At 45.0% G+C, this 14,591-nt stretch overlaps 1 protein-coding gene across 6 annotated transcripts in view; it reads right to left on the bottom strand.

Annotated features, from left to right (window-relative positions):
- The window catches only part of MCTP2 (multiple C2 and transmembrane domain containing 2), a 120,602-nt gene that overhangs the window by 105,096 nt on the left and 915 nt on the right, over nucleotides 1-14,591 (bottom strand). For 2 of the 6 annotated variants that reach the window (XM_080982117.1, XM_080982118.1), the window contains exon 2: nucleotides 2,163-2,293. The exons of 3 other annotated variants lie outside the window; for them this stretch is intronic. The gene's annotated coding sequence lies outside the window, so the exon portion shown is untranslated. The remainder of the gene's footprint in view (nucleotides 1-2,162; nucleotides 2,294-14,591) is intronic. One more of the 6 variants, XM_080982119.1, reaches the window with a different exon arrangement.

Raw genomic sequence — 14,591 nt, 5'->3', positions numbered from 1 at the left:
TCATGTGGCCAGCATGACTAAGCCATTTCTGGCAAACCAGAGCAGCGCACGGAAACACCATTTACCTTCCCGCCAGAGCAGTACCTATTTATCAATTTATTGGCGGTTCAAATCCCCACGACGGGGTGAGCTCCCGTCGCTCAGTCCTAGCTCCTGCCAACCTAGCAGTTCAAAAGCACATCAAAGTGCAAGTAGATAAATAGGTACTGCTCCGGTGGGAAGGTAAACAGCATTTCCGTTTTGCCAGAAGTGGCTTAGACATGCTGGCCACATGACCCGTAAAAACCATCTGCGGACAAACGTCAGCTCCCCCAGCCAGTAAAGTGACTGGACTTAACTGTCAGGGATCCTTTACCTTTTACCTTTATATAGCTGAGTTTCTAATACTGTATGAGTGTTTTTCATTCTTTCTTTCTTCCTTTTGGTACAGCACTTTCTCTTGGGAAAACCCATGTCTTACTGCTGAATCAGGGCAAACAGAAATCTGAAGAAAACCATTGCAATTTGTTCTAATTCAACATTAAACATGGGTTTTCCCTGGGAAAGTGATGGGACAAAAAATAATAATTGCTCAGACATGGAGCTTTAAAGCTGGGACCTGTACCTAGAAAAGCAACACAAAAGAAAGTCCAATGATCCCTAAGTCACAGAGTAGATGCTTTGCACACCAAAAGGTCAGATGCTCAATCCCTGGCATCTCTGTGTGGGTATTAACTGCTAGAAAGTCACTGCCAGTCAGCACAGACAGCACTGTGTTAGGTGGACCAAAGATCTGATTCCGTATCAGAGGGAAAGGGGTCCAAGGTTGCAAGGGGTTAAAGGCTCATTACTACCGTATTTTTTGCTCCATAAGACACACTTTTTTCCTCCTAAAAAGTAAGGGGAAATGTGAGTGCATCTTATGGAGCGAAGGGCACTGCACAGAGAGGGAGAACTGTGCAGTGCCCCTTCAGCAACGCACCTGTCCTGCGAAGCCAGAGGAGAAACAGAAGGGGCTCCTTCTATTCCTCCTCCTGCTTCGCTTAAGGGGTGCTGCGCAGAGAGGGAAAGCTACACAGCGCTCCTTCAGCGAAGCGCCTCTCCTGGCCTCTGCCTTAGCCATGCGCAGCCTCTTCCGGGCAAGGGGAGCCTTCATCCTGCTGCCCAGGAGAGGCTGCGCACGGCTATTCCATAAGCCAGGGCAGCAATTGAGATCACTGTGCAGTGATCCCACTTGCTGCCCTGGCTTATGGAATAGCCGCGCGCAGCCTCTTCGGGCAGGGGGACCCTTCATCCCGCTGCCCTGAAGAGGCTTGGTGCGGCTATCCCAGAAGCCAGAACAGTGAGAGGCTACCCCAGAAGCCAGATACCTCTTGCTGTTCTGGCTTCTGGGATTCAGAATATTTTTTTTCTTGTTTTCCTCCTCCAAAATCTAGGTGCGCCTTATGGTCTGGTGGGTCTTATAGAGCGAAAAATACGGTATTTCTGCAGCAAGGTCACAGCAAGGTCGCTGTCTCCAGCATCCTAGAGCAACTCGATCAGCATGGAAGGGGACCTTTTTAGACACAGAAAAGATGTCTTCTCACCCTTTGTACTGATTGGAGTCAGAATGAAAGGTGAGTCAGCCACTGAGGATTGGCTCCTAGGGTCCCTCTGAGGAGTTATCTGTATGCTCCAAAGCTAATCATTTAAATACACTGGAGGGGGGGCGACCCAAGATGTTTCAGTTTCAAGAGAATGGTGTGCAAGTTCTGTTACTTGTAATGGAACTTCAAGGAAAGCACAAGTTCGGTCACTCCAAAATAAGACACTGGGGCACTCCAAATCGCATGTATGTGCACAGAAAATAGATCTAGCTGAAAGGCAGCCCATGGAGGGCCGCATCAATTGCCGCAATGCATCCCCAATTATTATGATTGTGGAATTATAAGATTATTATATAATCTCAAAAGTTTGTACAGTGGTACCTCTGGTTACGTACTTAATTCATTCCGGAGATCCGTTCTTAACCTGAAACTGTTCTTAACCTGAAGCACCACTTTAGAACCTGCTGCTGCTGCCGCACCGCCGCCGCGCAATTTCTGTTCTCATCCTGAAGCAAAGTTCTTAACCTGAGGTACTATTTCTGGGTTAGTAGAGTCTGTAGCCTGAAGCGTATGTAACCTGAGGTACCACTGTATTACCTTAGAAGGACTGTGGCTGTGAGGGGGTCTGGCTGTGACTATCAATGAAAGAACCCTCTTCTTCTGCATTTGCTAGTGAGCTCAGTGTTATTATTAAGGAAGGGACACAGCTTCGTGGTAGAGCATCTGTTCTGAAATGCAGAAGGTCCCAGCTTCAATATGTGGCATCTCCAGGTACGGCTGGGAGAGATTCCCATCTGAAACCCTGGAGGAGCTACTGGCAGTAAGTGTGGACAATACTGAGCTAGACAGGTCAGTGTCCTGATAAGGCGGCTTCCTATGTTCCTCGGTTCCTATGTCCCTAAGCCAGCAGACTGCTACGCCGAAAACGTCTGAAAAGCAATGGCGTGCCCGTCAAGGGAATCCCACTCTTTGCAGCCTGGTTCCTGGTCTGAAGGAATCAGTTGCTCAATTACTTCTGCTTGCAACCCTTGGCTGCATCCATCAACTCTCCCGATTCTGAAAGGGACGACAGCAGGCCGCCACATGCTCAGAGGTGTTTTTAAGCACAATTCAACCTTCTCCTTTTGCCAACGATCAAGATGGGGTGGGGAAATCCTGCTTCCTCTTGCTGATTCTTAATTGTTGTGGCAATTCAAAGCATTTCCAGAGCAAGCGGGCTTATGCAACCAATCCTGCGTCACGTTGCCTGCCAAGATCTCCAGGACTGGTCTAGCTGAGAAACCCATGGCCCGAAGGCAGAGGGAGTCAGCTTTCTTGGACAAAGGGAGCAGAAATTGAGGCACATTTAAGGGCAACGGCCTTACTTGGTCAACTAAATTTCACTTTAACTCATCAGTTAGGGAGTCTAATTCACCAGTTATGAGCAGGAGGAAGGACTGTGGCTCTGTGGTAGAACACATGCTTGGCATGAAGAAGGTCCTAGGTTCAATCTCCAGAATGTCCAGCTACAGCTGCGAACAGACCACTGGGTAAAGTAGAAGACACCTAATTGATGTAAATTGTTCACAAACCTAGTTTTTGACTGCAGTATTTACACTGCATATGCATGGAATGTTTCTTGGAGGGTATATGGGGATGGCTTGCTATATGTATTTTCAGAAACTTAAAAATAAAGTTAAGAAAAAGAACAGGGAGAGAAGACAACAGCTGGCCTATTTCAGATTTTAATTTTTAAAATATACAGTGGTACCTCTGGTTACGTACTTAATTCGTTCCGGAGGTCCGTTCTTAACCTGAAACTGTTCATAACCTGAAGCACCGCTTCAGCTAATGGGGCCTCCCGCTGCTGCTGCACCACCACCACACAATTTCTGTTCTCATCCTGAAGCAAAGTTCTTAACCCAAGGTACTATTTCTGGGTTAGCGGAGTCTGTAACCTGAAGCATATGTAACCTGAAGCATATGTAACCCGAGGTACCACTGTAATTTTATGTATAACTACTGTAAATCACTCTGAAAAGCTTTTATGAATCATAGTACAGTGGTACCTCGGTTCTCAAACGTCTCCATTGACAAACGTTTCAGAACCCAAATGCTGAAATCCCAGAAGTAAATGAGTTCATTATTTAGATCCATTCCAACCTGGGTTCAGGCCTGGCCACAAAACTGAGTCAGCCTTGGTTGGATGACCTCTGCGAAGAGCAGGACAAAGGGAATGAGACCTTGGCTCCTGCTTCTTGACCTCTTGTCAGTGGTTTCGATCCTACTTTCAGGATTCGAGTCCAGAGAGTAGCATTGGGAGAGTGCCTTTCAGACCCCTGGCGGCTACGCAATCTGATCTCTGGTGCAATATAATGAAGCTGTCAGAGGAGCAGCCATTAGGAGTTTCAGGGTGAGGTGCCATCAGTATGACGACACTCGGCTCTATTTCTCCATAACATCTGAATCAGGAGAGGCTGCCCAGTCCCTGGGCCATTGCCTAGACACAGTGGTAAAGTGGGTGAGGAAAAACAAGCTGAGTTTGAATCCTGGCAAGATGGAGGCGCTGTGGATTAGTAGCTCCCGTGTCCAAGAAAGTGGTCAGCTGCCTACCCTGGATGGGGTTGCACTCCCCCTGAAGCTTCCCAGTTTGAGGGTGCTTCTGGATCCAGTTCTGTCACTGTCAATTCTAACCTCAGTGGCTAGAAATGTCTGTCACCAACTGCAATTGGTTCAACAGCTGCAGCCATTCCTGAACCAGGAAAGCTTTGCCACAGTATACACAACGAATTGAAGAAAATGTTTAAGATAGCTTTCAACAAAAAAAGAAGCTTTTCTTTTAGGGATAGTAGGTAGTGAGATACCAAAAGACAAAAAATAATTATTATTTATGTATGCCAGAACTGCACCTAAAATATTCCTGGTTAGGCAAGCCTACCCAGCTTCTTAGAAAGTTGAAGTAATTATAATTTGCTTCAGTATTTCAACTTCTGTATGGTTGTGATTTTTCTCTCTCTCCGTTTTATTGTTTTATCTTTTTGTAAACAGCTTTGAGGTTTTTAACAACCAAGCGGCATATAAATTTTGTGAAATAAATAAATAACCTGTGTTAAAAGTGGGCAGCAGCAAGTGGGCCGCATTCATTAGGATGCTGACACAAACCTGTCCCCTCCTACTTTTCATGCAAATGTTCACCCTTCACTTTTGTTTCTGCAACTAATTCATGCTGTGTCATCACACCTGCACGTTTTTGCCAGTCTCGGTTCACTCCAAGCCACAATAGTTAAATGTGTCATTTGCAAAGTGTTGTTTGAAGCAAGCCATGGCTGACAGATACACCCATGCATCGGCAGCGCTGCGCTGAAAACAAACAAAGAGTAGGGAAATCTACATGTGCAGGTTGAACTGTGAAATAGAGGAATGCAACTAGTCTGTAGGGCACTGTCGATCCTCTCAATGTGGCTAGGGGATCAGGGAGCATTATAACTATAAGGGTATGGGGTTGCTCGTGCGTAAGTTGCCACCTCTCCTGGCTATGTTGCCTTGTTAAACCTTTCTGTCTGGACAGCCCTTCAATTCGTGGCTGCCTCAGTCGCTAGCAGAATCCGTCAGTGGGCGTTTCTTAAACCTTTTCCAACATAAAAGTTGTTTGACACCCAGTCTCCTCCTACTTTCCGCGCAGGGAGGGCGTGGGTAGCGGAGGACCAGTGCTCTCCCCGCTGGTGTCTGGTGAAGAGTCTGGGAGCCCTCTCTCCGATTCCCCCATCTGCCCCTCCTTATTCCTGGTGTTGCACTGAATTGCTTCCCCATCTGCTGAGCTGCCTCTCTCCCTGCTGGGCCCTTCTCCAGCATCATCAGAGAGCCTTCCCTCCACCTCTAGCTCTGATGTCAGTTCCCTGACAATAACCCCACCAAGCCATGCAATCAAAGCAAAGCAAAACACACCCACAGACTGATTATTACCTCCAGATGATCAAGAGGAGGCTTAAATCAGGTAGGCTATGAAATCAACTTCCCTGGCCAAAACAAACAACCATTTGTTTAAGGTGGAACTTCCCAGCTTGTCCTTGAAATGCAAACAACATCCCACTTAACATTTAGAGATGTCAATATTGAGTTGCTTTAACTATTTGGCAGCATTCGGAGTGCAGATCTTCAGTGGGCGAGTCACTTCCAAGCTAAAGTGTTCCTCCTGCGGCCACCACCAGCCACCCGTTTCTATCGGAGTTTTGTTTAAGGTTTGTATTTTCAAAGATGGTGAAAGAAACAGATCACAAACTCAGAGCTCCTTTATCTTGAGCATAGCTCAGTCAGTAGAGCATGAGACTCTGAATCTCAGGGTTGTGAGTTCGAGCCCCACGTGGGGTGAAATATTCCTGCATTGCAGAGGGTTGGACTACATGATCTACGATTCTATTCCGTATGGGGAATATCAGAGGGTGCAGCTTCTCTCCTCTTTGGAGTAAGCTGAACCTTCCAATATTCTCTCACATCTGCACTGAAGATACAGGAGGCCAGACATTCTTTGCTACTGGTCATCCTGAAAAGAGAAATAAAAAGATAGAGGGGTTTTTTTTGGGGGGGGGGTTACAGGTTGGGTCTGGGAGGTGGGTCTGGAAGGATAAATTTGTCCATTTCTGTTCTCTCTCATTTTTCCAATCTTAAAGTCAGTTCTTCACATATCTGCAGCAACTTGTGATTTTAAAAAAATAATCATTGAGAAAACTTTATAGCATTTCTGAGCTATATTGGGATGGGGCAGGGATTTCGCTCGATGTACATTGCCTACTAGGTTACCCTGCTGCTGCACACACATACCCTTGAATAAATTGTAGGATTTGCAGTCAAACAATGCACAATTTTTTTAAAAAAAATGGGTCTATCTGGAGGCAGTGCTCTTTGTAAGAGAAGAAAACCAAAATCATCAACAAGAAACCATGTTTGCTGACGATGGACTTCCAAACAGACACCACCACTGATACTTGGACAAGAAGACTATGCATTGATTTAAAGAGCCAGGTGTCCAAGCAAACAGTCATGCAATCATGATCTTCAACTTTGGACCCCCAAATGTTGTCGGACTGCAACTTCCATCAGTTCCCTGCTGGTTTAGTCAATGATAAGGGATTACAGGAGTTGTAGCCCCAAAATATCTGGGAACCCATGGCAGAAAAACACTGATATATACATGTGAACAGAGATCCAGTTTCTGCTATACAGGACAATGAATTAGTCCAAATACCGTATTTTTTCATGTATAAGATGAGGTATAGTGTTTAAAAACATGCCTCGTCTTATACATGGATAGTGAATGGGGTGGACAGGTGATTGTCTGCAGCCATGAGCAGGAGCTTGTCAGCGACAGTTGTTGGCTGCCAGAAGGGCTGCTTTGGATTGGCTGCTGCTGCTCTATTTGGGTTGGTGATTGGTTTATGCAGCAAACACTGCTGTTGTTTGGCTGCCACTGCCGTGATTGCTGGCTGCTGTTTTGGGACGCATGCAATTGTGATTGTCAGCGGACAGATTTTTTCAGGTGGGTTAGAGATTTTCTGCTGGGAAAGGGTCTGTTGGCAATTTTCTGTCGCTGTGTCAAGTGGGCATTCATCGTCGGTGCTGCAGGTGAGCGATTTTCGGCAATTCCCCCCCCCCCAAAAAAGCTGTAAAACTCTGGGCAATCCTGGACAATCCTCTGCAAAAGAAGCTCAACAACTCTTGAGCCATTTCCCCCCTATTTTCTTAAATTTGAGTCCCCAAAATAGGGGGTGTCTTATACATGGGGGAGTCTTATAGAAGGAAAAGTACAGTAGCTTGGAGCTATAACAAGGGCTGCAATCCTAACCACACTTACTAGGAGTAAGCCCCACCGAATTCAGTTGGTCTCACTTCTAAGTATATCATCTAAGTGCAATCATCAACCTGTGGATGAGAACAGGTTTAACACTGGGAACTTATTTATTGCAAAGTTTTGTGTTGTCCATGTGACATTCCCTTTCTCTCAATCACTCAATCCCACACTTGGGACTAAACATTTCAAATTCCTGTATGCCAAAGATAGATCACAGGTGGATCACCTATGTGTGTTTTTCCTAAACGTACTAGTCACCATGTTAATGTTTTTCTCTTACTTTTTTTAAAAAGTCCATGCTTCTCAGAAAAGTACTCAACTTACAGGGTAGGAAGGCATCAGATCTATCAGAGTGGGTTTGCATAACAGGCTACTGCACAGTGAAACCTGATCTCCCAAATTAGTTTTCTGAAGCAACGCAAATTTCCTCACCGACAAACAACTGCCTACTGTGCCCTGAGGACAGAAGTGGTGCCGCTCTATACTTGTTAAGGAGAATTTCCTCGGAAGAAGATGATTGCACCATAATGGCATAACCTTGCTCAAGCAGGCTGACTTCAAGCAAATTATGAGCTGCCAGCAGTTGAAAGGGAAGAGAGATAGCTCAGTGGCAGAGCACATGGCTTACAGGCAGAAAGTCCCAGGTTCAATCCCTGGCATCTCCAGGTAGGGCTGTGAGAGAACCTTACCAGAAACCATGGAGAGCTGCTGCCAGTCAAGATTAGACAATACTCTGCTAGATGGACCAAAGGTCTGATTCAGTAGAAGGCAACTTCATATGCTCCTGATAATACACTTGTACGATAAGCTGCACAAATGGTGTATACAATGATGGTTTAAAACACAGAGAGGTCGTTTCAAGTTGCATTTGCTGTACATATCGAGGCACAGTAGGGATTTCACTTGATGTACATTGCCTACTTGGTTACCCTACCGCTGTACACACATGCCCCAAATTCCTGTTTATGAATCATAGAATCATAGAAGCTGTATTCTAAGCATGTGCTACCATTTGAGCATGGGCAGCAGCTGTCTGAAATGTGCACATTTCAACTGAACTGCAAAGTCAATGTGGCTGAAGTTTTCTATGTGGATCGCAGCTGGTTTGAGGTATCAAACAGCATGATTTTCTCAAGAAACTACAGGATAGTTCTGGATTGTGGTGTGAGTCATGTGTACACATCTTTGAACACCAGCAATGGGAGAGCACTAGAGTCAGAGTTAAGGGTAATGTGAACATAGACTGAGCTAGTTTAGAAAAACAGGAGAACCCTCAGTTCTAACACTGCACAATTCCACACCAGCCTGCTATGATTTTGAATGGTTTGACTAAGCTCCCTCACAACCACATCTATGACATTTAGTATGTCAAACAGGCTAAGGAGATTTTCTCTCCATACAGCCCTGCTCCTCAAACAGAAAAATCCTGTAGATTCTATAAAAAACACTGAAGTTATATACTGCAGACCCCCAAGTTCCAAACTGAACATATCCTCATCAGATTCATTACACAAAGGCAAGGGAAAGCTGAATGTAGTCAGACATGCACTCAGGACTTTATGGCCAATTTCAAAAAGCTTAAGGAACTACTGGGTCAGAAATACTCAAAGAGAAGGGAGTCCAAGATGGATGGGAGTTTTGTAAAGGTGAAATATCAAAGGCACAAATGCAGACAATTCCAACAGGAAAGAAAAGTAGGAGGCATCTAAAGAAATGAATGTGGCTGCATAAGGAACTTACAGATGAGCTGCCATTTAAGAAGGGCATGTATAAGAAACAGAAGAAAGGGGAAATCACAAAGGAAGAGTATAAATGAATAGCCAATACTTGCAAGGAGACGGTCAGGTGGACTAAAGCTCAGGAGTTCAGGATTGCAAGAGAGGTTAAAAACAATAAAAAGATTTATTCAGCTATGTTTGAAGCAAGAGAAAGAACAAGCAAGTTCTGCATGGATAAGACAGAGAAATGCTATCGGGTGATGGAGAGAAGGCAGAACTGCTCAACACCTATTTTGCCTCTGTCTTCACCCCAAAGGAAAGCAGTGCCCAACCTGGTGATAACAGAATAAATGATGCAAGGAGGGAGCTGTAGCTCAAGATGGGTAAAAGGGCAGTAAGGAAACACCTAGCTACTTTAAATGAATTCAAATCTCCAGGGCCTGAAAGCTGTACCCAAAGGTACTAAAGTAACTTGCAGATGTAATCTCAGAGCCTCTGTCTATAATCTTTGAGATCAGGTAAGGTTCCTGCAGGCTGGAGATGGCAAATGTTGTCCCCATCTTCAAAAGGGGGGGAAGGAAGACCCAGGAAAGTACTGACCAATGAGACCAGGAAATACCAGGAAAGGTCCTATAACAGATAATTTAAAAGTTGGTCTGTAAGCACTTAGAAAAGAATGCTATGATTACTAAGACCCAGCACAAATTTCTCAAAAACCAGTCATGCCAGATGACTCTCATTTCTTTTTTCTTTACTTATTCTTTCTTTTTTCTTTTTTTGATAAAGCTACAAGCTTGATGGATCAGGGGAATGCTGTGGACATAGTTTATCTTGATTTCAGTAAGGCATTTGACAAAGTCCCCCAGGAAATTCTTGTGCAGAAGCTGGTAAAATGTGGGCTGGACAACGTAACTGTTAAATGAAATTGTAGCTAGTTGACGGACAAAACCCAAAGACTGCTCATCAATAGTTCCTTACCACCCTGCAGAAAAGTGAAAAGTGGCATGCCACAAGGTCCTCTCCTGGTCCCATTGTTAACCATCTTTATGAATGACTTGGATGAAGAAATTAAGGAGATGCTAATCTAATTTGCAGATGACACCAAGATGGGAAGGTTAGCTAGTGCCACAGAAGACAGAATCAGGATTCAAAATGACCTTAACAGTTTGGAGAACTGAGTCAAAACTAAACTAACAACATGAATTTCAATAGGAACAAATGTAAGGTTCTGCACTTAGGTAGGAATAACCCGCTATACAAATATAAGATGGGGGGCACCTGGTTTGCCAGTAGTACATGTGAAAAGGATTTGGGATCTTAGTAGACCGCAAGCTTAACATGAGTCAACAGTGTGATGCAGCAGCAAAAAAAAAAAAAAAAAGCTAATATTCTTCTAGGTTTCATCAACAGAAATATAGTGTCCAGTTCAAGGGAAGTAATAGTACCACTCTATTCTGCTTTGGTCAGACCATACCTTGAAGGCTGTGTCCAGTTCTGGGCACCACAATCTAAGAAGGATGTTGACAAGCTGGAATGTGTCCAGAGGAAGGCGACCAAGATGCTCAAGGATTTTAAAACCAAGCCTTATGAGGAACAGTTGAGGGAGTGGATATGTTTAGCCTAGATAAGAGGAGACTGAGAGGAGTCTAGATAAAAGGAGACTCCCAGAAGATGATAGCCATCTTATACTCAATACTCAAACAAACAGGCCAATACTGAGTATCTATGAGGTGCTGCCAGGATGCAGGTGGTGCGGTGGTCTAAACCACGGAGCCTAGGGCTTGCCGATAAGAAGGTCGGCAGTTCGAAACCCTGCGACGGGGTGAGCTCCCGTTGCTCGGTCCCTGCTCCTGCCAACCTAGCAGTTCGAAAGCACGACAAAGTGCAAGTAAATAAATAGGTACCGCTCTAATGGGAAGGTAAACGGCATTTCCGTGCGCTGCTCTGGTTCGCCAGAAGCAGCTTAGTCATGCTGGCCACATGACCCGGAAGCTGTCTGCGGACAAATGCCAGCTCCCTCAGCCAGTAAAGCGAGATGAGTGCTGCAACCCCAGAGTCATCCACGACTGGACTTAACGGCCAGGGGTCCCTTTACCTTTATGAGGTACTGAGTGTCAGTTGAATAAGAAAAGCACAAAATTGTACGGCGAGGGGATGGTGGAATGAAATGTTGGAGGAAAGGGCTCAGTGGTTCACTGGCTGGCTGAAGCCCTGAACAGGAGTGCTGTTGGTGGAAGTCAAAGATGCACAGGAATTTTCCATCCCGCATCCAACTTTTTCTGCCTTATTTTCCAGCGAGTAGATTAACTTTCACTGTTTTGTACCCAATGAGGGCAAAGACACTGGGTGACTGAAGGAAGCATTTGGCACATCCTTAAAACTTTCCTTTCCTGAATGTACTACAGTAGTTCACTTTTCTTCCAAAGTTCTGCATCACCTTGCAATGGCTGTACCCAGCAGTGGGGCTCTGTAGACTTCCATATGCTGTTGGACTTCAAATCCCATCATCCTTGACCATTGACCATGCTGGCTGGGGCTGATGGGAGCTGGAGTGCAGCAACAGCTGGAGGACCAGAGGTTCCCCATTCCTGCCTCAGCCCCCTGACCCTTCCACAAAAAGCTTTCTGGGTACAGGTAGGCTTGGGAGGAAAAAACTCAGGAAGCAACGCCCCCAACACACACATTCATACAGATTCTCGAACAATTCCATGGTCAGACTAGATGCACAGCCTGACCACATAACTGAAATCACATAATTAATATGCCATTTAAATTCTGTGTATGTGGGGAGGAGGCTTAATTTATCCAGAAGAATAAATTGCTCACAAAAACCTCTGGCTCCAGTGACACACCTCTGGCCACTGCGCTGCAAGTTACTTGGAGCATTAAACAACTGAAACAGAGTGGTTGAAAACACTACTTTTGTCCTTCAGCACAAGTCATCTTCCATGATCACTGAAAGAACCACAGAAACCACACCATATCTATCCCCACCTTAAGTCGCACGTTAAACTCAATATGAGTCAATGCTCCTCTGAATGAGGTTTCAGCCTGAATGAGGTGTTAGCACCAACACTTCAGAAAATTTGATATTAGCAGGCAAGGGGCGTGGGGGGAGCAGAAACCAAATGTCACAGCTACCCAGCGGGGTTGCCAAATGTTCAACAGCTTTCAGACAGTAGTTAAACTTGCAGCAAAGGTGGAAAGGTTTTCATGCCCATGCATCATTTCATCTTATGGTTTCTGCAGATCATGCTGTTATTTTTAAAAAAAACAAACTTGAGAACATGCTAGGAGGGTGGATTTTGTTGATTGGCAACCCTACAAAAGATAATAAAAAGACCTGCCTTTAACAAGAAAACATTCAGAAAGCAAAGCAGTTTCTGGCATGGAAATAAACTGATGGAGAAAGTTCCACCTGCTGAATTTCTATGTCTTGGGTTACTATGTCTTGGGTTACACAGGAGACAAGCTGGTAAATGATGGCAACCCTATTTGTCTACCGGCTTGGGATCATGATATTGGAAGAGCTGTCTTCGCCTTCATCAACCAGCCCAGCCACCATCTTCACTGTAAAGAGCCCTTGCTTTCGATCTCACTCCCATCAGAGGTGTGGCTGGCTGGGATGTGGCACAGGGCCTTTTCAGTTGCAGCACCCAAGCTGTGAAACTACTTCCCCAGAGAGGTTCATTCAGCTCCTTTCCTGATAGGGATAGGGAAATGTTTTTGACCAGAGGGCCACATTCTCCTCTGGGCAACCTTCCAGGGCCACATGCCGGGGTGTGCATAATCAGAGATAAAAGTGGGCAGAACAACCAATGTAAATTTTGCTTTTGAACAAGAGGCTACTCACACACACACCCCTTTATCAAGGCAAGCAAGAAGCATTTAAGATTTCAACGGCACTGTCCAATCAGGAAGAAATTCTCAGGGTGAGAAGCAAGGCCAATGAGGTGTATGGCCTGGCAAAAGTTCCAGGGCCAGATAGAAGGAATGGAGGGCCACATCTGGTCAGCAGGCTGAATTTCTCGATCTCAGCATTAGTGGCTTTTAATTAAAGGCTTTTTTATTCTATTTTGCCAAATCTTTGATTAGATTAGATATGATCTTTGTTTTATCTGACTCAGTTTGTTTTAAAGATCTGTTCTTTCATTGTTAACTTATTTATAAGTTATCCTTATGAGTCTCCACTTGTGAGTCTTTTTTAATTAAATTAAATTAAATTAAATAAATTAAAAACTGTTCTAAGCCTATCTGCAATGCTGGACCATCTAATAGATGTGTGCTCTCAGAAAACGGCAGAGGCTGTGATCCCAGAAATTAGCCTCCAGCTTTCTGTCTACGTGTTCCTGCATCAATAAATCCATCAGCCCAGCTAGCTGGTTGTTTAAAGAGGGGGAAGCTAGAGACAGCTTCTCCATGTCACACCTATCTCTGGTGCACCAACTTAAGGAGAAGGGAGAAGTCCTTGAGATGTACGGTTCTCTCCAGCAGAAGAAACAGTCCACAGGTTTTGGAGATGCTGCTCCCCACCCACCACCAAGCCAGTGCTCAAATGATAGAGGGGGACAGATAGGCTTCCACCTTCATCTCTTAACTATTGTGGCAATGCATATGTATTTCCATAAGGATCCACAATTTTGACTAAGGTTCTGGGGAGTCAGGGTGGGGTTTGGGGGTCTCATTGTCTCATTCCCTTCCCTGCATTGATGAGACCATGGCAGTCAGCAGTTAGGCAGATCGTTAGAGTCACCATTGGACCAGAACAGCCTGGCACAATCTTTGACAGACATGATTAAAACAGATCTACAGAAATCAGCACACAGTCAAAACATAATGGAGATAAGCATTTATCTGCTTATTGAGCTGTGCTTTAAAAAAATGGTGGCGGGGAGGGGAGCGGGGAGCCCGGTTCAAAAGTTTACTCAGTTCTAGGACTGCCCACTCTGCCATTGGGCAACTGATTTGGGGCATCACAAAATGACAGCAATATGGGAGTTGTTTAATTTATTTGTTACTTGTACTGGGGGGAGGCACTTGTGATATTTGACAGGCCTTAAGTATTTTGTACCTTGATGTGGGGGGCATTTCCTGTACCCCCTAACCTGGATGTAAATCCCAAAGAACTCTCTATGTTTAAGTAGACTGTGTGTTCATTCTCTCTCTCTCAATGTATCTCATTTGCTTAGAAAAGCCTCCCTCTCCAGATGTCTTTGGACTTAACCACCACCACCCCTGAAAATAGGCCATGTTAGTTGGGGCTGGAGTTGTGGTCTAGCAACATCTGGAGGACACCAGGCTTAGAGGAGGCGAGACCATTTCCCCAGCAATCCTAACAGTCCAGTCCAAAATCATGCCTACTCAGAAGTTAAACCCCAACCAGTTTCAGGGTGGGGCTTACTCTCAGGTGAGTGGGGTAAGGAGGATGGCAGCCCAACTAAGTCCCGCTGTAGGGATGCAACAGTAGACTGACTGACTTAGACT

The sequence above is a fragment of the Podarcis pityusensis genome (assembly GCF_964106645.2).
Source record: "Podarcis pityusensis genome assembly, chromosome: 14".
In the NCBI taxonomy this organism is placed as follows: Eukaryota; Metazoa; Chordata; class Lepidosauria; order Squamata; family Lacertidae; genus Podarcis; species Podarcis pityusensis.
The sequence above is the reverse complement of the archived record's forward strand: the minus strand, read 5'-3'. Positions and strand labels throughout refer to the sequence as shown.